This window comes from Phodopus roborovskii, unplaced genomic scaffold (genome assembly GCF_943737965.1).
Source record: "Phodopus roborovskii unplaced genomic scaffold, PHOROB, whole genome shotgun sequence".
Lineage (NCBI taxonomy): Eukaryota > Metazoa > Chordata > Mammalia > Rodentia > Cricetidae > Phodopus > Phodopus roborovskii.
This window is the reverse complement of record NW_026126525.1, coordinates 13,027,742-13,054,383: the sequence shown is the minus strand read 5'-3', so window position 1 is coordinate 13,054,383 and position 26,642 is coordinate 13,027,742.

Below are 26,642 nucleotides of genomic sequence, written 5' to 3'. Positions count from 1 at the left end.
CCCTAGGATAGAATCAAACAGGACTGGAAAAAAGTCAATGAAGTGATTCCTAATGATGCACTGCTATGCTGGTAGACCAGAACTGATTGAATCATTATCAGAGAGGTTTTATTCAGCAATTGATGGGAGCAGATACAGAGACTCATGGTAAAACATTAGGTGGAGCTTTGGAAATCCTGTAGAAGAGAGGGAGGGTGTAGGAGCTAGGGGGATCTAAGACACCAGAAAAACACAGCATACAGAATCAACTAAGCAGGGCTCATGGGGACTCACAGTGACTGAATTGACAATTGGGGAGCCTGTATGGGTCTCAGTTAAGTCCTCTGCATAAATGCATAAAAGTGTAGCTTGTTGTTCTTGTGGGACTCTTAACAGTGGGATGGGGGAACTTCTCTGACTCCTTTGCTTGATCTTGGGACCCTTTTCATACTACTGGGTTGCCTTGGTCAACATTGATATGAGGATATGTGCCTGGTCATACTGTAATTTGTTATGCCTGATCAGTGATAACCCTAAAGGCCTGCTCTTTTCTGAAGGAATACAGAGGGACAGTGGGTCTGGGGCAGTGGGAAGGTGCAGGAAGGGGAGAACTGGGAAAGGAAACTGTGGATAAGATGTAATATATGAAAGAAGAATAAAAAAGGGGGGTCAAACTTAAGTTTTTAATAAATTTTTAAAAATTCAGTGATTTACATAATGCAATTCATAGCTAAATGCCCACCACTCTCTTTAGAAGTAAGTTGTTACTGCTACTATTAAAACTCAGAAAGGACTCTTTCCAGTTACAGAGTAGCCACAGCTGCTGTGCTGATTTGGTAATGAGACCACATATTCAGTTCAAAATTTTCTCTGATGAGCCATAGAGTGACCTATGCAGCCATTTCAATAATTCAATAATTTGGCCTGTAGCAAAAAAATTAAAATGCAAAAGGATTAAGAGACATTTAGAAAAATAAATTTGTTAGTATTCAAAGTGAGAATTCTACTGATGTTTTGAGAAAATAAAAATGTTGAAGAGCTGGTCAATGGCTGGGTGTTTCTCTGAAGCACAGTTTTGATTCCATCCTTCAAATTATGAAACAGAACCCTTGTCAGTGATTTCTGCTTCCCCCAAAGAGGGAAACACTCAGGTGGGGCCACATCAATCACAGAACCCTTTATTCTCTACAGTTTTCTCCTCTTCATGATGCCTCTTACAACAAAGTGCTTGGAGCACAGATATGGATACATAGTATTGATGGAGGTCTAGGGGCCAGGTGCCTCAGCAGTGGGAATAGCTTGTTTTACTGGACTCAGTGGTCAAGCAAACACCAATTGGATCCCTAGTGAAGCAGAGTGAGAAAAGAACTAGACTATGATAATCATTTACTGCTCTTTATAACAGATATCACAACTCAATTTTAATTTCAGTCAGATCTGTAATGAAAAGCTCTATCCAACCTCAGGTTCATGTTGCATGCGTACCTGCCCTTCTAACCACAAGCATCTTTATACACTCCATGTCAGAGCTTCCCCCAAGGGACTAGGGTCTACTTGACTAATGTAAGAGAAGAAGTACCTGAAAGGGTGAAAGTTAACACCCGGTGCCTTCATTACAATTGGCAAAGAGACTTGTGGCCACATGCCCCAGACCCTACATAATTTTAGGAGGTATTGTGTGGCCCTTAGAAATTCCAAGGGAATGGAAAAAAATAACCATGGTTGCAACTCTACAGGACACACTAATACTGGCTTCCTACTCTTCATTGGTTGGCCCCTCACAGTATTGTTTGGATCTCTGCAACAACCAGGTACAGGGACCCAAGTCATCAAAGCAAGGTCTGATGTAAGAGAGTGAAAGTTGTAATGATATGGTTTTTCTATTTTTCAGAAAGTGTCTTCTGTCTTTGGAGATGTGTTTCATCATTTTAATTTGTTTTGCATTTCCTTAGTTATTTACTATCTTCTCTCTTTGAAAATAGCCAGTTATCTAAAAACATCAGTTTTAGTTTAGTTTCAAGATGATGACAGTGCAGCCTGTTGTGGCCTCCACTTTCTATGTGTACATGTTATAACAAACAATGTGAAGATGCCACCACGGGTCTGGGACATGCTTAGCACTTACTCAAGAGGATGCAGTTCGTATACATGTTTCCTCAAATGGCCTCATGTCCTCACAGTCCTGTGGTTAGTAATGTTTGGAAGTATCTGACTGTGAGTTAAACACTAAAGTGTGGTCTACCTCTGGAGAACACCAGACAGTGAATCACAGGCCTTTGATTCCTTTTTACATTTCTACTCATTATGTTGAGTAACTTCTTGTCCTCCCTTTCTCAATTTCTCAACCTGTAACGGAGCCAGCCTGCAATTTTTTCTGTATCTCAGATTAAAGGGATCAGCTTTAATAACACCAAGAGCCTTTAAGATCATCAGGAACTGGCCTAATTCCATTATACTTTCTTGTGTTTAAAAACATAAAGTACATCTATTAATTGTATTTTAATGTGGCTGGGATATGAAAGAACACATTTGCACTTTTATTTAATAATTGGAATGCATCATGAGTAACCTGTTTTTTTTTTAAAAGAAAGGTAAATTTCTTCCAATAAAACAGAAAATGTAGAATGGAATTTAACAGTACACTGTTAACACACAGCACAATTTTCTCACACATTAAAATCACATATGAAACTATAGATTGAGAAGGGGGGAATGGGAGCAAAGGCTGCCTTTAGCTTCAAAGATTATTTCTTGTAGTTTGAGGCATGGAGGTGTGCTTATGAGTGTAAGTGTGTGTGTGTGTGTGTGTGTGTGTGTGTGTGTGTGTGTGTGTGCTTGTGGTTTGTCCTAGATTTGCAGTTTTATGACCTTTAAAAGTAGTCTATACATGACACACTTTGGTCATTGAAAATGAGTAAATCAGGCTGGTACTAGTTTAGAAGATTCTTCTTTCTAGCTGGTTTTCATAGTGCTAGAAGGTGCCATGCAGGCTACTGCAGTAGAACAGTCATCAAGACTCTTACTATGATTCCCTACAAGCTACAATAATGACTGGCCTAGTAAGATTATGCCCATCAATGTAATAATGGCATGTACTTTATGAGGGTAACAAACAGTTTTCTGATCACCTTTACTTTAAAGGAAAGGACTTACATGTGGTACTGTAAACCTAGCCAAGAACCTATGCCGTATTGGTAATGGCTGTAACATCAAACTCCTTTCTAAATACTAATGTGATGATGTATTGTCTATGATCTAATAAAGCCAATGAAGCTCTAAATGCAAAGCCAGCTATAGCCATAGAGGCCAGGCAATGGCAGCACACACCTTTAATCCCAGGACTCAAGAAACAGAGGCAGAAGGATCTCTGTGAGTTCAAGGTCACCCATGGCTACATGAAAGTGCACCAGTCTAAAAGAGAAACAGAGCTCACACCTTTAATCCCAGCACTAGAGAGGTATGTAAGATAGGAGCAGGGTCTCAGATTTAAGCAATTAGTCTCCAACCACATTGAGGACAGGATCTCCCCAGCCTTGGTAGAGGGTAAGAGTTCTCTGGTGGCATGGCTGCTTTGCTTCTTTGAACTACAATCTGAACCCCAATATCCATCTCTGGGTTTATATTATTTATACTACATGCTTATATCTATAGATATGGAGATAGATATCTATATTCACTAATCTACAGGTATGGAGAGTTAACTTAGAGACTCACCAACTATTCAATGTTCAGAGAATAAGTGACTGAAGAGTCATGCACATCTATGGTACACCTTCTCCACAAGACTCTGAAACACTGTGAGACAGGTTGGAAGGCTTTAACAGCCAGGAGTCAGGGAAGACGGGTGCAAAATAGTGACTTAGAGACATGACAAAGTCATTGCCCTCATGAACTCACAATAGCTGTGGCTGCCTGCAAAAGACCTGTAGAAAACCAAGCCAGTCAACAGTCCAGCAAGGGTGGATAAGGGTCTCCTAGCTGCACTCCCAGCTAAGGAGCTACTAGCAGTTTATAGTTGCTGGGGGAAGGAAAAGGCAGTTTTCCTCAGGGGTGTGGCCTCTTCTGAATTGCTCATGCTTTGAGTAGATGATGCTACAATTCCTATGCACACAGGCAACACTAATTGGACTTAATGGGTTGTTTTGCACATAGGATATGAAGTTGGGTAGGGGTCACGGTATGTGGCAAAGAGTCTGGGAGAAGTTAGAAGGGGACAGTTGGAGGTGCAAATGATCAAAATATATTGTGCATCAGAAAAGAAAATGTATTATGTATATGCATGGAACTGATAAATAAAAAACAAACTTAAATATTAACAAAAGCAGTCTTAATAAGGCTTTAATCTCACCTATTTTCTTATTCAAAAGAACATTTGCATCTTCAGATTATGCTTAAAATACTTTGACAAAGCTTTAGCTTATTTGTCTGTATCAGATTAATGATGTATTTTGTGTGCATCACTGGGGTGTCACAGAAATGGGATATGAAATAAATTATGAGTAATTTTCATGAGAAAAGTGAGGTAAACACTATAGGTTGTAGGTGTTGGTCTTCCAGACAACAGGGACAAAACTCTAGGTGAAAAGAGGAAGTAAAAAGCCTGGAAATGAAGGTAGGAGGGGAGAAAAAATGAAAAGGGTTCTTCATTTGTTAGTCTTAGCCACATTAGCATAAAAACAACAAAATTCCTTTCTTTCAGTTCATCTTAGACATTTCAGGCAAGCCTGCTTCTCAATTTCAAGAACAAGGTTAATTAAAAGCATGAAAGAAAAACTTTATTTTACACCATACGCATACACACACACATACACAGAGAGAGAGAGAGAGAGAGAGAGAGAGAGAGAGAGAGAGAGGAGAGAGAGAGAGAGAGAGAGAGAGAGAGAGAGAGAGAGAGGAGAACACACACTCACCTGTATATACACACAGAGGGAAATTTAAGTTCCTCCACTTTTCATACTTAGTTTTGTTTTCTAACATAATATCTTTATTATTTGGGAACTTTATACAATGCAACCTAATAACACTTGCTTTCTATCCCTCCCAGGTCCACTCTTCTACCCTTGAGTCCTCCCCAAGAAAAGAAAAAAATACACCAAGTCCATTTTTATGTGGCCATATACTCACTGGAGCGTGGTCAAACTTAAAGATAACTGAGTCCTTCCCCCATCCTCTGACAGAGGCCATCAACTACATGAACAGCTACACTTCAGCATCCCTATCACAATTTTAAGGACACTTTTCAATGGTTTCTATGTTTGGACTTTTTTGGGGGGCAGGGGCATGGAGAAGGGAGAGATTGTCACAGGGGCCTTCTATGTCTCTCATTCTCAACTGTGAGTTTACAGTCATCAACACAAAATACAATACAAATACATACAAAACAATGCAAAGGCTTCCCGGCTCATAACAGCCAGCAGCAGCAAGGATCATGGACCTCCACATGGTTTCTCGTAGCACAGCCTCTGGCGGTAACATGGACCAGGAATATCAACATGGCCTCCAGCAGCAGCATGGATCTCAGGTATCAACATGGCCTGTGGAAGTAGCACAGGCCAGGTACACCAGCATGGCCCAAAAAAACTGTACAGAAAATACTTATTGATGAGGGTTGTCCTTCTGTATATATGTTTCTCTTATTGGTTAATGAATAAAACACTGTTTAGCCAATGAGGCAGGAGTATAGACAGGACTAGGAGATGAGGGGAATTCTAGGAAAGATAGGCATGGCACCACCAAGTTGCCATGCAGGCTGCCAAAGGAGTAACAGGTCTAGACCCTTCTCCAGTAAGGTAAGACCACGTGTAAATACTTATATTAATAGAAAGGGTTAATAATTAAGACAGAGCTAGCCAATAAGAAGCCCTAGCCTTTGGCCAGAGTTTTATAATTAATATAGTGTCTGTGTGTTTATTTGGAGCTGAGAAGGGCAGCGGGACCAGGCTGGACGAGAAATTCTGCAACAAAATGGCATCCCTACATGGTTTGCACAAATTTCTATGTAGAACCTGACTGACAAAAGGTTAAAAAGGGATTTTAGAAACTCCATTTCAACTCCTCTTGTCATTGTAAATGTTTTATTCAGTGAATTAGACAATAGATACATTTATGAAAGTACTTTTAATATTTCATGGTTTCCTTACATTCTTAATTATATCTTTTTATACTTGAAGGCTCAATAAATGTCTTATCAATCCTATCAATAATTCTAATGGCAAGTTTTAGATGATATATATGATATGTCAAGGGCAGGTGTGGTGTAAGAGAAACCAAAGTGAGACCCAAAGAGATGTCTGCAATCTTCTGGCTGAGGAAAGTATTTAGCTTTTATTCTTCTATATTCCCTTTGTCAGTCTATAAATGAGCTTTTAAATAGAAGATATGTTGAAGACATATTTATTGTGAATCCTGTTCAGCCTCAGAATTTGACTAGTTTTGAAATAATTGTTTTTGTAATGAAGTTTTAGATTGAGTTTCCCTGACTGAGTCAGCTAACACTTGTGGTTGCTATGAAAACATGAATAACTATTAAATTAAAGCCACACCACTAACTGCTGGATTCTGAGCAAAAAGCATAATATATGGGAATTACAGCAAAAATATTTGGATGAATCTGTGACTACCATAACACTTACACAGTTTTATAAAAACTAAAAATGTAGTATACTCAAATAATCTCTAGGCTAGTTTGGAAAAAGTGTGTATATTTTTCACGCAAAGAATGAGTCAAGAAATCTCTTTCATTGCTCTCTCTCTCCTTCCCTTTGCCAACTCAGTCTTCTTGATCCTTCATATTCCCATCCCTCTATCCCCCCATCCCCTTCCTTCTACCCTTCTTCCCAGTAACCAGGGAGATCTTAACTACTTTTCCTTCCTGGGGCCCTCCATGTGTGTCCCACTTAGGGTACCCTTTTGACTTAACTTCTCTAGGATTGTGGATTACAGCTTGGTTACCCATTGATTTACATCTAATATCCACTTAAGAGTGAATGCATACCATGTTTGTCTTTCTGGGTCTATGTTACCTCACTCATTATAGTTTTTTGTTTTGTTTTTTCTAGTTCCTTCCATTTGCCTACAAATTTCAAGATGTCGATGTTTTGTTTTGGTTTTTCTTTTGAGTAATACTCCATTGTGAAAATATACCATACTTTCTTTATCCATGTTTTAGTTGATAGGCATGTAGATTGTTTCCAGGTTTTGGCTATTACAAATAATGCTGCTTTGAACATAGTTGAGCAAATGTCCTTGTGATATGATTGTGCATCCTTTGGGTATATGACCAAGAGTGGTGTTGCTGTGTCGTGAGGTAGATTAATTCCCAATTTTCTGAGAAACTGCCATACTAATTTCCAAAGTGGAGAGGGTTTCTAAATAAGCCTTTCCCTTTAATCAGATTAGTGACTACTCTAATTGTCATTATAGGCCTTACCTACACCCAGTAACCGATGGAAGCTGATACAGTGACCTATAGCCAAGCACTGAGTAGAACTCCTGGAGTTCAGTTGAAGAGAAGGAGGAGGGATCATATGAACAAAGGGAGTCAAGGGCATGATAGGGAAAACCACAGAGAACTGGCCTGAGCTATTGGGAGCTTGTGGGCTATGAACTAACAGCTGGGGAGCCTGCATGTGACTGAACTAGGCTCCCTGAGTGTTGGATGACAGTTATATGCCTTGGTCTGTTGGGTAGTAGAGGTCTTGGCAGTGGCACCAGGACATATCCTGGGTGCATGTACTGGCTTTTTGGAGCCCATTCCCCATGGTGGAATACCTTGCTCAGCCTTAATAAGAGGGGAAGGTCTTGGCCCTGACTCAAGTTGGCATGCCAGATACTGTTGACTTCCCAAAGAAGGCCTGACCTCCCTGTGAGTAGTGGATGGGGGCAGGAAGAATGGGGAAGGTGCTGGGGCAGGGGAAGGGGAGCGAGAAGGAACTGGGATTGGTATGTAAAGTGAAAAATAATTTTTAAAATAAAAAATGAGTCATTTAGCATTATAATTACTTGTTTAAAAGTGGAAGGACAGGGTGGTGCAGGAACATTCAAGTTCTAGCTCTTATCTTTTTGTTGTGCATCCATGTGTATATCTTAAGATGCATTTTAATTGTTTTTAAGTATATGTGTGGAAGGGAGGAGGAAGGTAGAGAAGGAGGGGAGGGAAGAGGGAGGGAGGGAAAATATGAATATGTTTGGGTATGTTCATATAAGAGAAGGTGTCCATGTGGCCCAGAAGAATTGAGTCCCCTGATGCTGGAGTTACAGGAAGTCATGAACCACCCAAAGAGGGTCCTGAAACCAAAATCAGGTCCTCTGGAAGAGCAGTGCACACTCTTAACCACTGTGCCTTCATATGTATTTATTTAGACTTTCAGTTCTATCCTAGGTTTTATGTATTTGGCAAAAGACATCTTTTGCATCTCTGTATATTTCAAGGAAGGCAGACTGAAACAGTACTCAAACACTGAGAACTACCAGCCTAGAAAGTACTGCATTCTCTTGCAACTTCATCTGCTAAGTAGGATTGGTAGTAGCTGTTTTATATATAGCTGGGCTGGAGATATGGCTCAGTGATAGCTTGCTCATCTGTGACAGGCAAGTCCCAGAATCTGACCACCAACACTACCAAAAAAGGGAGGAGTAAATGAATAAAGGAACATAAAAAGAAAAGAAAGTTGCAAAGTGTCAGAATGCTGAGTCTATAAATCTGTTAAGAACTGTTTATGACTGCAGATAGGAAGGTGCATAATTAATCATCCCGATATGCCCCTGTTCTATTTTTTTGTGTTTGTGTAATTTATTTTTCTGCAAGTAGAATTAACCTTGATACACTTCATGAATACTACATTCTCCATGATAGTTCTTAACTACACATTTCATTTTGGAAAACAGATACTCTGTAGATTTTTGTAAAACAGCAGTGTCAAGCCTGGGCTGTTCTTGAGTGTTAGAAATGCCCATGCCCATTCTGAGGCCTCTTTCTCCATGAATAGCTGGATGAGCTGCTGGCATGAAGAGGTAACAGAACATTGACAAGTTGTAATGAACCATAGGCTAGAAAATCGAGCAACAGGTGAGCCTGTTGGTTTTGAGTTGTAGCTGCTTATACTACAAATAGACTGAGTATCTTTACCTTCCTATTTAGCAGGCCAAAGTTGAAGATAACTAAGCTCACCAATTCATCTCTTGTCTGTTTTTTGCTCTCTGCACAATCAAATTGAGCCTTTTTTTTTTTTTTTTTTTTTTTTTTTTTTTTTGTGCTGGGATGAAACCCAGACTGCTTTGCATGGTGACCTACCTAAGCCCTACCACTGAGCTAGAACCCCAGATCCTCGTTTACTTTTAAAAGTTTGCAAACACCCTCAAAAACAACAATGCTCTAAAGTTTTAGCTAAAATATGAAGAAGAGTGTTCCATTAATTCCAAGCTGTGCTGCTCCATAGTTGAGCAGTCTCTTCTGACCATCTCCCACTTCCCACAAGCAAGCAAGCATATAGGTCAACTTGGAGGGTATTGTACTATAATAAAAAGTATTTCAACCCTAACTCAGAATGAACTGAGAAACATCAACAGAGCTGTGCTTGGATCTTTCTAGTGAAAATTATTGTATTTTACTGTGTATGAAAACAGAATGATAGCAAAATGTAACATGAAGATGCTACTATGTGCCAGGTGCAATATTAATGCTATATTATTTAGCACACACACCACGCACGCGCATGCACACACACACACACACACACACACACACACACACACACACCACACACACTCAGTATGATTATCTTGAAGTTACTAGTCCTGTCTATAATAACATTAAGTAAAACCAGAATGCTATACCTTCTATACCAATATTTTTATCATTTATCAAATAGTGTCTGTAAGTGTCTATAAACCACAGGCATTTCACCTTGCAGTCTATTAACAGTCAAGAAGAAACTTTTTGTTGTCTGTAAGACAACATTTTGAGGTTCCCTCTTAAGAGCCCAATGGGCTCAAATGAGAGGGAGAAATAACAAATTAGTAAAACACTTCAAGGACTTTAATCTAGGGCTTTCTGGACATGACTTTACAAGATTTATAACCTACTGTCCTACCTTATATTACAGGTAGAAGAGAAGAAGGAGGACAAGGGTTTGCGACTGTTTTGTATAAGTTTTCAGGTGAAGTGGAAAACTAAACAACCATTACTATAAACAAGGGAATAAAGCAAAGATTACAGATTTCCACAGTCAACCAGCATATTACTTAGTCCTGTCAAAACTGGAGCACTCAAAGTCAGATTGATAATTTATTTATACTTCTACTAAGAAGAGCCTTGAAGAGATATGTCTAGATTTATGTGATTGATTTCTTGTCCGTTTTAAACATATAAAGATTGCTTGTCTATATTCTAGCCAACTGCACAATTACGTGAGATGCCTACACACTCAGTTATTACCATGGAGTTTTGTTGCAATACCTTCTTCTTTCAGAGTCATGAATAATATGGATTTGGGGCCACCTTGTGACAGACTGGAAAATTCCTTGCACTGGATCCTAGGATCTGAACTTTGGTTTTCTTTCATGGAGCATGTTACCATTGTGAAAGTGTCCAGTGGTAAAAGCTGACTTCTACTAACACAGAGTACCTATATTTACTACAAAGTCACAAAATAGTCAGTTTCACATTGACTTGCTTCTATTCCCAGCCATGACAACATTACATTTATATCCTGTATACAATCACAGTAAATCTGTAACATGACGTGCATAGAATGTTCACTGTATAGAGGAGGCAACCAAAGTTAAGACAGTGCCAGGAATATCCCTGAGTCAAACAGACAGACAGTAGTCCCTGAAGAAGGCTTGAACTATATGCTACTTAATAAAATTTAAAACTTTAAATTCCATTTTGTTAGCAGATTCTTGAATTAAGTCTGTTTTATGAAATTACTAAATAACAGAAAACCATGAAGAACTTGAAAGAAAAATTTAAGAATTAAACCATGATGAATAAACCCAATAGTGTAGAAATAGTGGCATAGATTTGTGACATTTTTTCTCACATACCTACTTCCTTAGTCTTGTGTTACTATACCATTTATGATATTTATAGATTTATAATGAACAGAGTTTATATGAAACAGAAATGTGTTTCTCCCAAGACACAGAGGCCACATCTCAGGATTAAAAGATTTTTTTTATTGTTGTTTTGATTCAAAGAGTCTATTAATTCAAGCTACAGACTTGTGTGATATCTAACATGTAAATAAAATAAATTTTTCTTATCTCTTTATATATTTACGTCGGAGAGGGGAATTGTGTGTGTAGTGACTACAAGCTTCTTGTGTTTTCACTTTTATTGGTGCAGATAATAACAAAATACTCCCCCTTGTTAAGCAGCCCCTGGACATCCTTTTCTTTACCCTTATCCTAGATGGGGCAAAAACTGATGCCAAATATTTGACTTATTTTCTGATTACTTCCTTCTAGTAATTATATTTTTCTAGTACAATTTTCATTTGTTCAGAACTGAAACCTGTGCTTCTGAAAGTATACTAGTAGCATTAGAAACAGTTTCAAGTAACATCATATACAACTTTTAAAATATATTAAGAAGACAAACTTGTTTCATTAAATGGAAAGATAAGTCTATAGATATCTTATTGGAGGCTTATATTGCCTTCCATAGAGAAGGATTACTCTTCCAACCTATGGCCATAAAAGCAAGTATTGTGAATTTAGCTAAGTGGTAGAGTGCTTGCTTACAAAGCACTAGGTTCTAGATTTAACCCTCAGTTATGGAAGGAAAAAAAGTGGTTATGAGGCTGAGGACCTAGCTCAATGGTCACAGTTCCTGGAATGTCATTAACTCCATAGAACGTCGGAGAGTCCAGCTCCCTGGTGGGTGTGTGCTTCAGAAGCTGCACTTGTCAAATAAGTGCAAACACAACTCTGGAATTCGGAAACAGATGGAGTGGGGTCACTGCAGCCAAGAGTCAACAGATGTCATGATAAATCTCACAGCCCAATACTTTTCTCCTGGTGTTCTATTCATCACAATGTATGGTGGCTCCCAGGCCGTCCACATTTGTAGAAGCAAAGTCATCAAGCACTTTGAAAGTACCCAATCTTTAAAAACAACCCTAATTTCCATCCTTGAGATGGAAAACTGCAAATGAATGTGTCATTTCAAGCTGGCCCTGGACAATATTTGACACAAGGCTGACAGCTGAAAGCCTGACAGTAATTAATCTGAGGCTACTTCAATCAAAGGACACCACCCTTGCTAGACACTCCTTAAACAAAAGCTGATGGGAAATGTCTTTATTTTAATAAATGCTTGGTTGCAAATGGAAGGGCTCATTTTAAGTCAAACCTTGACACCAATTGCCTTTCCATTAACAATTTTGGGTTATTCTCTCTATAAAAATAACACTTGGTTGAGTATGATGATGACCCATCCCCTAAATCCAAGAGTGGGCATCACAGTGAAAGCTTATCAGAAGAAAAAAAAAATGCCACTTACTTCTTTGAGTAACATTTGACACCAAATTAATAATCTCCAATGGTACTTTCCTTTTTATTTGATTTTACCATATCCTCTCTGAAAAAGTAATGCTATTTCAGGAAGTTAACTCTGTGTTTACTAACAGATAAATTACCCTTAGATAAGAAGATAAATCTGTGGGAGTTTTACTTCCTTGTGGCATCAGCCACTGAACCCAGGGCCATAGGCATGCTAGGCAAGCACTCCACCACTGAGCTCTCCCAAGCCTGCACATCACATTCAGAAAGCATCCACAGGGATCTCTGTTATTCTTTAAAGTGTGTGATGCCGATAAAGGGGAAAAGCAAGTAAAAACAACACAACTCATGCTAAGCACACACGGTGGTAGATGGAGATCTCAGAATGATTAATGACTCTGGGAATGCACAGGATGCAATTATAGCCTAGGTATTGACCAACAGAACATTGCATGAAAACAGGCTATCTGGCTCAATATTAATAGATGAGAATGGGCCTCAATGGCTCTTTAACCACAAGTTCATATACCTTACAACATAAATTATAAATTCAGCTAATTTATAAAATATATGTTTTACAGAACATAAATATATGTATTTATGACCTATGATGCAGGTGACTAAATGCCTGCATCAATTCAATCATTACATTTTATTTAGATAGAACCTACATAATTTTTTTAAAAAAAAATCTATGTAGATTGAACATGACCTATGAATTTAGCCCAGTAGGTATAGACCTAGGATTAGTGCTAAAGGTCTATGAAAATGTTTACAATCTTTTAAAATCAGAAGGAAAAAACAAGGATTTAGAGTAAAATAAGGTGTTATTTTCCCCTAACTGAAAAGATAGTATTTTTGAGTCTACAAAATATTTTCCTAAAACCAAAAAATTGAAATATTGAATGTCATAAAAGCATAAATATTGATTATAGTGTGTGGTCCTCACAAAGACCTAAGTAATCTAAAGCCCACAGTAGTCATTTGGCATTTCTGTCAACATTAGTTGATAACAAATTGAGAGCATATTCTACTAATTGGGTCTCAAAGTGGATTAGATGCCTGTCCCATCTGTGAGTCACAGGGAAAGAGAGCTCTATTGACCAGAAAGATGCCTACCTTCACACAGACTGAAAGTGCCAAGAGGGTAATGGAATAACAGCACGGGGAAATTGAGCTCAACACAGCAGCATGCTTGGCTGTGGATAGAGGTCTGAGCTGGAGTGCTATCAAGGCTTTTCATGCTGTTGCCACACTGCTTGGAGTGTGCCTTCACCATTGCTTGTAGTTACTGGAAATTTTACAGAATCCAGTACACACCCTGCACCTTATACCTGCACCTGAATGAACCGGCAAAGAAAACACTCCCCAATCTATTGTATTTTATTTTTATATTTTACATGTCCATCCCAGTTCCCTCTCCCTCCCTTCCTCCCTCCCTCTTTCCCTACGTCCTACCCTCTCTTCCCCATCACATGCACTCTGACCACCCTCCCCTCCCACCCCCCACCCCAATTCCACATGTAAGGCAATGTCATCCAGGTGGGGTCATGTAAATCTATCAAGTCATTTGAAGTAGGGACTAGAACTGTCTCTGTCTCTAGGTTAAGGCAGTATCCCTCCATGGGGAATGTGTCCGCAAGGTCCTTTTGTGCATCAAGAATGGAGTAATGCTTACCAAACAAGTGAAAAACCTATATAATAAGAACTTTGTTGCTGTAAAGAAAGAAATTAAAGAAGATACCAGAAAATGGAAAGATCTCCCATGTTCTTGGATAGGTAGGATAAATATAGTAAAAATGGCAATCTTGCCAAAAGCAATCTACAGATTCAATGCAATCCCCATCAAAATCCCACCACAATTCCTCCCTGACCTTGAAAGGATAATAATCAACTTTATATGGAAAAACAAACCTGTACAATAAAAGAACTTCAGGAGGCATCACCATTCCTGACTTTAAGCTTTACTACAGAGCTATAGTTCTGAAAACAGCCTGGTATTGGCACAAAAATAGACAGGTAGACCACTCCCAAATCTCTTAACTAGGCTCCACTGTGCTTAAATTTTAACTTGATATTTTGCAGTTAATGCAAACTTCAATTTGATTATTTCTATTCATGTTTCTAATTTTAATGATATTTATATTTTGAAATAGTTCTAAGCACATAGAAAATGTTTAAAAATGGCATCTGGAATTCCAGACTATGCCCCACCTAGATTTCCTAAGAATAAGAAAATTCAACAATTAAAAATAGAACATTAATGGTGGACTATATATTTTATTGAAACCTTGACAGTTATCCCAAAAATACCCTTTAGATAGGGAGAGAGAGAGAGAGAGAGAGAGAGAGAGAGAGAGAGAGAGAGAGAGAGAGAGCTATAGAACTATCTGGGAATCCAGTTCAGAGTGTTGCATATTAGATTTAATAGATTTAATGTCCTTTATTTGGAAAAATGTTAATCTAAATTATCCAATGTTTCTCTGTGGTTTTTTGCAGTGACAATTCATAGTGATACACTGTTCTTGTCATTGTATAGTATCTGAATATCTATTTCTAAGAGACATACTTATGTTTTTATTTTCTGAAATTACAACTACACTATTTCCTCCCTCCAAACCTCCAACATACCCTTCCTTGTTATCCCCATATTTTACAACAACAACAAGAAATACTTAAACAACTTCCCCCTCAACAAATAGAAAATAGAAGTAACACTTTATGACATGTAGAAAAAGAAGTGGTGAATTTCTGTAAGACATGCTTGCTGGGCATGTCTTACAAAATACCATAGGCATGTTGGCTTAAATATTAGAACTTATTTTCTCACAGATCTAGAGACGATGAATTAAATACTGGGGGTATTTATTAGTTCCTTCCAAAAGGTTTCTTTTTGATCTACAGGTAGCTAGCTGTCTTCCACCCTGAAAAAGGAGTCTCTCTCTCTCTCTCTCTCTCTCTCTCTCTCTCTCTCTCTCTCTCTCTCTCTCTCTCTCTCTCTCTCTGGGCATCAATCCCTGAAGTTATGTCCTCTTATATGGGTACAGATCTGATTAATTAATTATGATGAATACAAACAGACTCTCAGTTTGGTTAAAAGATGACACCAAATATTTGACTTGGTGAGTCAATGGAGCTCTCCATATAATATCTAATTCTCTTGGCTAATATTCAGTGTTCTAATTTGCTTCTTAGTTGCTGTGACAAAACATTGACCAAAACAACTTGGGGAGGTAATTTAGCTTATGGTTATAGCCTGTAGTGATTTAAACAGGAATGGCCCCATAGACCTGTGTGTTTGAGTGGTTGATCCATAGAAAGTGGCAATTAGGGGATGTGGCCTTGTTGCAGTAGGTGTGCCCTTGTTGGATGAAGTGTGTCACAGTGGGGGTGAGCTTTCAGGTGGTATGTGCTCAAGCCATGCCTGGTGTGGCACAAAATCTCCTTCTGCTCTCTGTAGATCATGATGTAGGACTCTCAGCTTCTTCTTCAACACCATGTCTACCTGCGTGCTGCCATGTTTCTGGCACCGTGACAACAATGAACTAAAACTCTGAAACTGTTAAGCCAGACCTAAATAAATGTTTTCCTCTATAAGAGTTTCTGTGGCCATGGTATCTCTTCATAGCAATAAAAACCCTTAATAAGACACCATCCTCCTTCCTTCAACTTTAGCATTGCAAATTCTTGTTTATGAGTCCTTGTTCACACTTTGTATGGTACAGGCCAGTTGTTCTCAACCTTCCTAAGGTTACAGCCTTTTTAATATTATTCCTCATATCCTGACCTCTAACCATAAAATTTTTGCTGCCACTTTATAACTATAAATTTGCCACTGTTATGAATCATAATGTAAATATCTATGTTTTCTGATAGTGTGACACCTGTGAAAGGGTTGCTTAAACTCTAAAGGGATACCAACAGGTTTAGAACCACTGGATAGACCCTTCATTTTAGGGTATGATAGAACCCATGTATCCTTTGGTATCCAATCTAGGCAGCTTCTCTATCTGGATAATTTCTGAAAACTTCCTTATTCCCATTCCCCTTGTCTTTCCCCATGGAAGTAAAGAAAACAAAGTCTGTTCTTCCCAGCCTAAGATGCCCTCCTTAGTCTACTATCCTACTCTTACATGACTACCTAGAGATTTTCTTTTTAACAACATAAACTGAATCTGAAACCCACTCCTCTAAAATTGTAGAGAAAATTCAAGAAAACTTTGCTGAATAGTTGATCATAGTCATTCTGGCTCAGCAGTCAAGAGTTCCTTTTCTTGGCTCAGTTCTAACCTCAGCATTCCTGGCACATGACTCACAAATTCCTGAAAAAAGTAATGCATTGACACAGCTAGGAAGCTCTGTCCACAAGTGGGATTTCCCAGGGAGTTCAAAATCTCCCTTTAAAATCCCTTTCCCCAAACATTTCCACCACAGATGCATCCACAGAAAAAGAATAACAGCGATAACAAAGCATAGCTACTCTAAAGATAAACCAGGATACTTCACAAAGGAACCTGCCTCAAGGATATGCAAAAGAAAGCATAAATGATACTCAGCTCACAAATTTGATGACTGCAAATGCATCATACAACTTTTCACAGAGCAGACATTCAAATGGTTTGGGTATGGATTTAAAAAAAAAAAAGATGAAAATCTCTATAAGTGGATCAAAATTCTGCATTAGTGTCAAGAAAATAAAACTATCTCTTGGAGCATAAGCCATAGGAAGTATTACTTAAATTACTGGTGACATAATTCTGATTCATCACTCTAACATTCATTGCTGTTACTAGGTACTTGGGTCAGTTCCTAACCTAAACATGAGGATGAGCGTTTTCATAAAATTTAAGCAACAATGGTCAATCAAGCAGTTCAGAACTTTAAGACAGCAATAGGTGCATGTACCATAAAGAAACTCAACCCTTTGGTAGTGAAAGCCTTTGCCTTGGGAGCAGACCTATAATTGGTGTCATGAATTTTTATAAAATATTCTGAAGGCCTACATTTTAATCAAGCTGGTTAGAAGTGCTTTGTTTCCCTCTTGCCCTCACTTCCTTTCTTGGCTCTTTTTCTGTTGTTTGATGCTGATGTACTGTAAGCACTTTTGCACTCCGGCTAAGGGGAAGTTGAGTGTAGTCAACTTTAGCATATGTTTAGTGATATTTATTGGTTGATGGTCACATTCTGGATGGTTCTGTTGTATTAGCCATCCTTGTGGGAATACCTTTTACAATTATCACTCTGTTGACTACACATATTCTCTCAGCTTCTTGATGCGGGAAGTCAGAAGTGTCTGACACATCAACACCAGCATGGCACAGCCATGGAGAAACAAGGTTGAAGTGCATAAAGCTAGAAGATAGTCTAGGGAAGGATGGAGAGAGTAAGCCTACTTCATTCCGAAACAAAACAAATCATCTTGAAATGTGTTAAATGGAATTAATGTGTTCAGTTAATTAATTTTCATGCATTTTCCTGTATTTGATTTGAGCATGTTACATAGGATCCACCAGAATGCCCATGTTGGTAGAACATGTACTTGCAAGATAGAAAGCTCAGTGTGTGAAGTTGTGTTCTAGTGTCATCTCTGATAATGTACTAAAACACTGACCAAAAGCAACTTGGGGGAGGAAAGGGTTTATTTCAACTTACAAGTGACATAGACCATCACTGAGAGGAGCCAGGGCAGGAATTGGAGCAGAAAGTTGAAGCAGAAACCATGCAAGAGCTCTACTTGATAGCTCACTCGAAAACACATACTTAGCTAGCTATTTTTACATAGCTTATTCTGGACTACCTGTAGAGAATAGTGTTGTTTACAGTGTCTGCACCCTTCTACATTAATTAACCAACAAGACAGTCCTCCACAGATATTCCCACTGGCTAGCCTCATTTAGGCTAATTCTCAATTGTGATTCCCTCTCAGTTGGCCTTCTTAGGCTATACCAAGCAGAAAGTTAAAATTGACTAGAATGAGCAGCAAAGCTTCATGCATCCAACTACTTAGAATGATTGCTTCACCAGTAAAATATGATTTAATGACTTAATTATTTCATAAAAAGATTTCTTATGAACTACAAGTTAATAAAGGCTAAAGAGGAGATGAAAAGCTTTAGAAGATTGTGTGATCTGAAATAAAAGGGAGATATTCTCACAGCTCGTAGGTTCCTATTTCCATCAAAACACGGTACATCTATATTCAAGAGACCTCTTATTAGCTAATGTGATCAACTACTATGCAAGGATATGCACATCAGCATTTTGGAATGATGGCTGGCACTGGAGGCACTGATGATTATAATAATTAGAAGACAGAAGGTGACTGACTATAATACATATTTTTCATATTAGTATGTTGAGCTCTAACTACAAAGATTTTTAGTTCCTCCAAACTAATAACTATGACAGCTATTTTTCAAACAATGAAAGTTAAGTAGACATCATAAAGTAATAAACAAGTCACTTTTTCTATTCTTTGAATAGGAAATCACCTTAAAATTACTTTTATATGAAGAAGAAATCATAAATATATAACCAAACCTGTAAAGCCTTTTTAAGGACTGAATATCAGTTTTCTAATACATATAATTGCCAATATAAACTTACATTGGAGGTCATTTTATGGATATTATCTCCTGGTCATAGTTTGTTCTAAGGTAGAACACTCACAAATAGTTATCAGTGTTGTTTCGCTCACAGTTGAGTCTTGTTTTCTATTTTTAGGTCATGGTTATCCAAAATGTACACTCAATTGGCAGTAGTGGTAAGTGCCACAGAAATTCAGTTATATTTTCACATTAAAATGTCATGATTTTTTTGCTAGCCTTAGATCTATTTAAAGTGCTATGAAACTATGAACAGGATGTCTATTGTAGGCTAGCTTAGGTTTAAAAAGTACTGGGCTAACTTAAAGGCAGTTCTATAAGAGATAAGATCTGAAGATCTGAAACAGTCTTCCGTGACCACCTCTCCCTACATTGTCTTCAGTTGCTTCAGGGTCGTGGCACTCAGTGAGAACATCTAATGCGTAAGTGGCCAGCCCAACACACTAGTGCCTCCATTTGTTACCTATGATTTAGGATGACTGCTTAGAACCACACTTGCCCCATCTAAATAGTGCTAGAGCGCCATCCCCCACCCCACTGTGAGGTTGGTTGGTGTCAGAGTCAAATGAATTCATGCCTAGAAAAAGCGACAGTCCTCGCTGTCCAGAGCAGATATTCCACACATATTTCAATGCCCACTCTCTTTGCAGCTTTGCCTCATAAATCTTTATCATCTCTTCTGCTGCTGCCTGAAAACCCATATAATGTGAATATTAATACTTTTTCATGTTGCCAATAAAGCTTTCATAATGGTAATAATCAAAATAGTTAGAAATTTTCATAGTTTCTGGTAAAGCAGATGCCATAGTCTACCATAGGTCACGCTTTTCAGTCATTTGCAGACTGTAGGTGCCCGTTATCCATTCTCACCTCTGTGGTCACTTGCACAGTGGTACGGGTAAGCAATTCGTTTTAGAAAGACGCAGTGTGTCAAGCCCATGAGTTATTACTTGAGCCTGGAATATTTCAACAGATGAGCTTAAGGCAACATTTAGTGTGACAGGAGGAAATGGTTCTGCTTTTGTGCCAAGTTCCCTCCTTTTCAAAACAGGTCTACATCCAGTTCTACTGACTCACCTGCCTACCTCCAGGCACCTTTTGTATCTATAGTTCTGGAAAACATTAGCCCTAAAGTTAAGAAGCCACTATAGAGCAAAATATTCTGAAATCAAAATTTCACTGGAAACAGATTATGTGTTTACCAAGTGTATTACCCTGTTTTCTGTTACTCTAATGAAATGACCAAGGCTAGGTAAGGTGTAAAGAAAAGAGTGTTATATAACTCACAGTCTGGAGCCTCAAAGCCCAAACCTTATTGTAATGCCTGAGGGTGCTCCCAGCCTCATTGCCTAATGGAGGATGACACCATGGGAGACAGGTACGTAAGAGAGAGTTTACAGGGTGAGGCAGGACACCAAGAGACAGGCCCCGTGAGAATCATGCTAACTCCCTCTGAGGGCAAATCTGCAGTGACCTAAAACATTTCCACTGGTTCTCACCTCTTAATAGATCTTAGCACTTTTCAACAGTAGCAAAAGGGTAGAGTACAAAACTTTCCAGCATGTGTTTCTGGGAGAGTCATTCAACCTATATCCAAACCACAGCACTACATTTGCAGAACAACATGTAGTCAGATAGTTTCAGGGCAAAAGTATGGAAACTCAAGTTTGTAACTATATCAAAAAAGTAGTTAGGAAGTATTATCTTCCTTACTCTTACATCCTGATATCCAATGAAATGTGTCATCTTCAAAATTATAACAATAACAACAAAAGAAACATCTACCAAGGAAAAGCTAAACCTATTACATTTACTCAATGAGAAGACTTTGACAGCTTTGTGCCTTGATGGATGTCAAGGAACTGGGCTCAAAAGGCTTCAAGAACCTGTCAAGGCAGGAACTAACTGGAACTGGGCATAGTGCTGACATGACACCTCAGGGTTGGTGGACAACAGAAAAGAGGGTTTTTACTGGAAGACTGGCAGCCCAGGTTCCGCCTGACATGGGCATCGTTAAATGAGAACAGCAAACTGATGGCAAGGATAAACCCATATACAAGAATTTCCTGAGGCCAGCAGTAAAGTTCCCTGAAGTACCATTTTATTTCTTTGTAAGACTTCTCCTGGAATAAAATGTTGTCATGCTGACATAGACAGTAGAAGTCTCAAAGATGACTCCAGGAAGCAGAGAATTTGTCTATAAGTTTGGTGCCTAGAACAGTGTGTGCATACTATCCACATGGTATCATGTGTCAAAGCCTGGGACTAGATTTGTAGACATCCCTGCATCACCCTGTGGATACAGCTGACCCAGATTGGTAATTGGATTGACCATTTTCTTCTTCCATACAGTTCTAAGTCACACATTCCCTATTCCCTCAGGATCTTTTAAACTACCTGCAAATACACACTGTGCTGCTGGAGCATGCCACCTTCATCTGTTGCTCAGTGTATTCTGGGGTTCAGGGAGACTCGGAGAACTGGTCACCAAGAATCCTCAGTTGGTGTCCATTAATCATTATTTGGAGGAGAATATCAGACATGTAACCATGCTGTTAATTGTCCCCTAGAAGAAACCATTTGTCTTTCAGCATTTCCTCCTAGAGCAGTGGTCCTCAATCTTGGTGACCCCGAACCATAAAAATCTTTTTGCTCAGCCTAGATATGGGGTGGGGAGCTTGGACCTGCCTCAAAGTGATGTGCCAAACTTCCTTTATTCCCCATGGAAAGCCTTACCTTCTCTGAGGAGTGGACTAGGGTGGGGTGGGAGGAAGGTAGGGAGAGCAGGAGGAGGGGAGGGGATGGAAACTGGGATTGGCATGTAAAATGAGAAGAGATTGTTTGAAAATTAAAAAAAAATTCTTGACTATGTCATAAGTGTCATTTTGCTACTGTTAGGAATTGAAATGTAACCATCTTTGTTTTCCGGTGGTCTTAGGTGACCCCCGCGAGAGGATCATTCTATTGGACCTCCAAAGGGGATGTCACTCCCAGGTTGAGAACCACTATCCTAAATATTAGCACCTTGGTTTAGATAGAAAAGAAAAATAGTTTTCTGGGAACTGTTTTATGAGAACAAATGCCTAAGCATTTGGTGTGTGACAGTTGCCTCAGTGGTGAAAGTCGGAAAAAAAAAAAATCTGTGAATGAAGAAAAGCAAGCAACTGCAGGCCTCAGTAGAGAACAATGGGACAGAGCACAGAGCTTGTGTTATGAGGAGCAAGAGACAAGAGTGCATTGCTAGCTAGGCCAGCTCTCAAAAAAAAAAATAATCAAAACTTAAAAGTCCAGATGTGGGACATTTGCATATTGTGTGGTATAAATGCTTCTGCTATGACTAGACTTTTGTTACTAACAGTTGATAAGGACTGAAAAGTTTTCCACAATTTAGCAATCAGCTCTGGCACTAGTGAACTGGCCTGAGCAGAGAAACAACGCTATCAGATTCCAAGAAGTGCTTTCTGGCCAACGACTAACTCCATGATACCCCTGGGATTATGACTCTTTCCTTGGTTACTAAGTACGTTTGTTTTCCTAGCATTGTCTCTTTAAACATACCATCACTACATTTTACTTTAGAGACTTGGTATTCATACTCTATTATTCACGAATGATTTTTTTCCAGTGAGAGATTGAAGCAAGTGAAGTAGATCACTCCTGACAGGCACTTATGTTCATAGGGTACTTTTCCTTCCGTGAGCCCTACTCACTTCTGGGAATTTAGACTTTCTCTGTGTCATCTAGAGGGGACACTGAAAGCTACACTCTAAAACAAGCTAACAGCATCCAAATGTTAGATCCCCACCACACACATACACTTGGAAATATTTGTCATTTGCCACCAAGAAGTAGCCTTCCAGAATTACTTTTCATTTTATGCATCTGCATAAAATGATCATAGGTCCTGACTTAACAAGCGAGGAAAACTGCACGACCATTTGTTGGCATCCTGTTGACCTCTGCATCCTAGGTCAGGCTGTTTCTCCTCCTGCTTCATCTGTAGCTCATTTTAGCTACGTCACAACGACAGAGCTTACCTGAAGGTGACTAATCATATTCAGCAACATATGTGCTATGACGGAGCAGCCTGAGTTTTGAAACATAATCTTATTTGGCAATATTTCAGTTTGTTGAGTCATAAGCCTGACAAGTAGCTACAACCCATGAAGCAGCATTTCCTTGGGGAGAGCATGAGAGACGGAAGTGTGATTGAGTGAGTTTGGTGCATGATGCACTATCACCTTCCACCTCAGCCTCATTATACAAGTGTCCTCTCTACTCAGATCAATCCCAGCTCCCATGATTCCAATGCAAAGATCAGACTTCCCAGACCACATGCCAAGACTCATGATCAGGAGTACCTCTAGGTTTCAACTTTCTCATGCTATGGGGAAAGTATTTTCTCAGGAAATGACAGCAGCTGGTAGCAGTTATTTCATGAGCAGTCAGCCACTTCTTACATGATTGATAACAGCAAATTTCCAGTCATTGAAATTCCCATCTCTTCAGGCAGGAGAGCTGGCTCCCGGGGTCACGAGAGTGGGAGAGTGTCTCTGCCCATCACTGGCTGCAACACAGGGAAGAGTGGATCCTGCATCTTGCCTGGGCATCACACTAGAGCTGAGCCTGTTGGCAGCATTGCAGGGGAGCCAGCCCTGAGAGCTTGAGGTCAGGAGAGACAACCCTGCCTCCTTCATCTACCACATGGTGGCATGGGTGAGGGAAAGGTGCCCCATCCCCAACCCTTGCCATCTGCAGCAGACAGGAGAGCTGGCCTTTCAGCCACAAGAGAGGGAGGACTGGCCCTGCACCTTACCAACTGCAACACTTGGGAGAGCAGGCTCTGCACCTTGCCTGGACAAAGCAATTGAGCTGGCCCTGTTGGCCTGGATGCCAGTGAGGCAGCCTCCCTCGAGAGTGTGGGAGCAGGGGAGCTGGCCCTGCTGCTTGTTGTCTGCTGAAGTGAATGAGGTGGCCAGGGCAGCGCTGGAGAGCTCACCCTTAGTGGTGAGCTGCTGGAGCACCTCAAAAGGCCTGGCTTGTAGATTCAAGACTACAGGATCTCTATGACACAAGGCAACAACATGATACCCAGAAGGAGTCCCAGTGAGGGCCCACTATCAAGGGTGAAGCAGAAGCCAGAGGCCACAAACCAGACCAATCAATGACTTGTTGCAATGCACACATAAAGATGTATGGACTAAAGGATATGCTGTATACTGTGGGACTCACTATAGCTTCTGAACTTCCATACCAAGACTTTTTTTTTTAATTTTATTTTTTTGGGGGGAGGTTGTTTTTGGGGGGGAGGTTGCAATGTCAGAGGGCAGATATGAAGGGATGGGGAGATGAATAAGGATCAATGTGTATGATGTGAAATCCACAAAGAGTCAATAAAAAACATTTTTACAAATTCCTGTCTCTTAGGATATAAGCCATATAATTAGTTATGAAAGACACTTGCTTGACACCAGGCAAAATTTACTGTCTTAGAACAAATGGGAAGAGTGAATTAAGTTCTTAAACTACAAAAATATATACACACATACAGAACACATTCATGAAAAATAAGACAATACTGACTTCCCTTTAACTCTATGTACAGCTTTCTCATCTAGAGCCTTAAGCACTGAAAATGCGTTATCTATATGCCATTTTAAAATAGGTGAGAATTCTCTCAATTTATAACTGAGAAAGTTCAAGATCACACAACAGAGGAAATCTGCTTGATTCCCAACCTCTTGATGATTTATACTATTCATATAGGCAAATGACATGCAAATAATTACTTCTCTGACCTACCAACAAGAGAGCTTAGTCTCAGAGAACAGGGATTTATCTGAAGGTCAAGGAATAGTTAGAGCTACAGCAAAAGGGGAAGTATACTGAGGCCTGACTGGCCATCACACAGTTAGAGAATACTTCATTATCCTGTATGCATGGAGTGGGGCAAAGACATATTACAAAGAATGGACAATTATTTCTCAAAGAGTTTTACTCCTGATGAGATTTCCCTTTATTGTTGCCCTTGATGCCACAAGAAGTATTCTGTTAAGATACAAATTTGATATTTTCATTTACGTATGTGCAGACACTCCAAGTTGTATTCTGCTGTGCACAGTGTAGACCTAAATCTCTTAATGTGTTATGTGCATTGCTTTTCTAACCTGTAAATGGGTATATGTTGAGTAGCTGTAATAAATAGAAATGTTACTATAAGACGCACAGGAGGAACCAGCCTTCCCGTTCCCTGCTCAGAACATCCTGGGCACTGGGGACACACAGGGGGAGCACATCCCAGTGGTCCAGCCCATCCAAAGTCTGCCTGCATCCTAGTCCCATCTCTACCCATGGATGGAGGTAAGCTTGGGCCAGTTTCTGTCCTGCCCTCCAGGTCCCCAGCTTGGAGCCTCCCGAGGACTAGGGACTGGGCATGAGGTAAACTGTCTCAGCAGACCGGCCCATCCAGAATCTGCCAGAGCCCTAGTCCCACCATCACCCACTGGAAAATGAGAACCATCAGAGTATTGGACCTGCTTGCACCCAATGGAGGAGAACCTTGGCCCTGTACCCACCAGAAGAAGGAGAGACTCCACCAGTACACACTGGAAGAAGGGACAGGTAGTAGATGACAGTATAAGACATAGTCAGCAACAGAAAGATCAATATGATGCCACCAGAGTCTAGGGACTCCACACTAGCAAGACCTAAGTTTCCCCACACAGATGAAGCAGAAGCAAAAGACCTTAAAAACAACTTCATAAAGATGATGGAGACCCTAAAAGAGGAAATGAGAAAAATCCTTTAAGGAAATAGAAGAAAAGACAGATCAAAAATTGCAAGAAACAATTCAAGCAGCAGTGAAAGATTTCAAAGCTGAAATAGAGTCAAAAAAAAAAAAAAAAAAGGAATGAGGGAATGCTGGAAATAGAAATAGAAAAGTTAAGGGTTTGGAAAAGATTTTCCAATCAATTGGACCCAAGAAACAAGCAGGTGTAGCAATCATAATATCTAACAAATTAGACATCAAACTAAAATCAATCAAAAGAGATGAAGAAGGTCATTTCATATTCAACACAGGAAATATCCATAATGATGAAGTCTCAATTCTGAACATCTATGTCCCAAATACAAAGGCACCCACATTAGCAAAAGAAACATTACCAAAACTCAAATCGCACATGAAACCTCACACACTAGAGGGAGATTTCAACACCACACTCTCCACACTACACAAAACCACCAAACAGAAACTTAAGAAACAAAGGAACTAGCAGAAGTTATGATCCAATTGGGTTTAACAGACATTTAGAACATTCCATCCAAACACAAAAGAATATACCTTCTTCTCAGCACCACATGGAACATTCTCTAAAAATCAAACACATAGTAGGCAATATAGCAAACCTCAATAGGTACAAAGTTAGAATTCAACAACAACAAAAATTGCAGAAACCCTAAAAACTCACAGAAATTGAATAATGCACAAATGCACCATTCCTGGGTCAGGGAAGGAATAAAGAAAGAAATTAAAGACTTCCTATAATTCAATGA